This window comes from Phyllobates terribilis, unplaced genomic scaffold (assembly GCF_046119375.1).
Source record: "Phyllobates terribilis strain yellow unplaced genomic scaffold, ASM4611937v1 Scaffold_3__8_contigs__length_932513732, whole genome shotgun sequence".
In the NCBI taxonomy this organism is placed as follows: domain Eukaryota; kingdom Metazoa; phylum Chordata; class Amphibia; order Anura; family Dendrobatidae; genus Phyllobates; species Phyllobates terribilis.
Window position 1 is genome coordinate 15115196 of NW_027362763.1, and position 2347 is coordinate 15117542.

General features: G+C 53.6%; 1 protein-coding gene across 3 annotated transcripts in view; it reads left to right on the top strand.

Moving 5' to 3' along the window:
• The first annotated feature begins 1208 nt into the window (after positions 1-1208).
• The window catches only part of FNDC4 (fibronectin type III domain containing 4), a 53685-nt gene continuing 52546 nt past the window's right edge, over positions 1209-2347 (top strand). For 2 of the 3 annotated variants that reach the window (XM_073673686.1, XM_073673688.1), the window contains exon 1: positions 1209-1351. The gene's annotated coding sequence lies outside the window, so the exon portion shown is untranslated. The other variant, XM_073673687.1, reaches the window with a different exon arrangement.

Here is a 2347-nt window from a genome sequence, read left to right on the forward strand (position 1 = left end):
ATGATGACACAGAGGATGTGGTGTAGATTGTCAGCTCCCGGGGTCAGTGTGAGGGTTATACGTCCTGACCTGTGCATGATGACACAGAGGACGTGGTGTAGATTGTCAGCTCCGGGGGTCAGTGTGAGGGTTATACGTCCTGACCGTTGCATGATGACACTGAGGGCGTGGTGTAGATTGCCAGCTCTGGGGGTCAGTGTGAGGGTTATACGTCCTGACCTGTGCATGATGACACAGAGGACGTGGTGTAGATTGTCAGCTCCGTGGGTCAGTATTCGGGATATACGTCCTGACCGGTGCATGATGACACAGAGGACGTGGTGTAGATTGTCAGCTCTGGGGGTCAGTGTGAGGGTTATACGTCCTGACCTGTGCATGATGACACAGAGGACGTGGTGTAGATTGTCAGCTCCGGGGGGTCAGTGTGAGGGTTATACGTCCTGACCTGTGCATGATGACACAGAGGACGTGGTGTAGATTGTCAGCTCCCGGGGTCAGTGTGAGGGTTATACGTCCTGACCTGTGCATGATGACACAGAGGACGTGGTGTAGATTGTCAGCTCCCGGGGTCAGTGTGAGGGTTATACGTCCTGACCTGTGCATGATGACACAGAGGACGTGGTGTAGATTGTCAGCTCCCGGGGTCAGTGTGAGGGTTATACGTCCTGACCTGTGCATGATGACACAGAGGATGTGGTGTAGATTGTCAGCTCCCGGGGTCAGTGTGAGGGTTATACGTCCTGACCTGTGCATGATGACACAGAGGACGTGGTGTAGATTGTCAGCTCCGGGGGTCAGTGTGAGGGTTATACGTCCTGACCGGTGCATGATGACACAGAGGACGTGGTGTAGATTGTCAGCTCCGGGGGTCAGTGTGAGGGTTATACGTCCTGACCTGTGCATGATGACACAGAGGACGTGGTGTAGATTGTCAGCTCCGGGGGTCAGTGTGAGGGTTATACGTCCTGACCTGTGCATGATGACACAGAGGACGTGGTGTAGATTGTCAGCTCCGGGGGTCAGTGTGAGGGTTATACGTCCTGACCTGTGCATGATGACACAGAGGACGTGGTGTAGATTGTCAGCTCCGGGGGTCAGTGTGAGGATGATATTTCCTCTGTCCTGTTTACTGATATAAGATGATGAAGAGTGGCAGGCAAGGGGTTAAGCAGTGATTATCATACAGAGCTCCGCCCAGCACAGGTAGTGACATCACACATCACCCTGCATCACTCAGCATCTGTGCAGTGGAGGAGCTGCAGCATTCAGGCCGAGCTCCAGCCCTGCAGCCCCTCCATCCCAGCCCGGACCCTCACACTGCATCCTGCACGATGGCCCCACAGGAGGCGAGGTAAGAGGAGGAGGGGGCGAGTGGTCCAGCAGCATCCTGAGCAGGAGGAGGATGAGGAGGAGGATGAGGAGGATGAGCAGCCAGACCCCGGGGGTAAGAAAGGAGGACAGAAGGAGAAGGGGTCTAGTAAAGAGGAGGAGACCCCCGAGAAATACAGGAGGCAGCAAGGATGGTTGACGAGGCAAACACGGCTGTGTGTGTGTATATATATATATATATATATATATATATATAATGTGTCCATGTATCTCCTCTGTGGGTTATACCCCGGTCACTGCCCCGATCTCTCCTCTGTGTGTTATACCCCGGTCACTGCCCCGATCTCTCCTCTGTGTGTTATACCCCGGTCACTGCCCCCATCTCTCCTCTGTGTGTTATACCCCGGTCACTGCCCCCATCTCTCCTCTGTGTCTTATACCCCGGTCACTGCCCCCATCTCTCCTCTGTGTCTTATACCCCGGTCACTGCCCCCATCTCTCCTCTGTGTGTATATATATATATAATGTGTCCATGTATCTCCTCTGTGTGTTATACCCCGGTCACTGCCCCCATCTCTCCTCTGTGTGTTATACCCCAGTCACTGCCCCGATCTCTCCTCTGTGTGTATATATATATATAATGTGTCCATGTATCTCCTCTGTGTGTTATACCCCGGTCACTGCCCCCATCTCTCCTCTGTGTGTTATACCCCGGTCACTGCCCCGATCTCTCCTCTGTGTGTTATACCCCGGTCACTGCCCCCATCTCTCCTCTGTGTGTTATACCCCGGTCACTGCCCCCATCTCTCCTCTGTGTCTTATACCCCGGTCACTGCCCCCATCTCTCCTCTGTGTCTTATACCCCGGTCACTGCCCCCATCTCTCCTCTGTGTGTATATATATATATAATGTGTCCATGTATCTCCTCTGTGTGTTATACCCCGGTCACTGCCCCCATCTCTCCTCTGTGTGTTATACCCCAGTCACTGCCCCGATCTCTCCTCTGTGTGTATATATA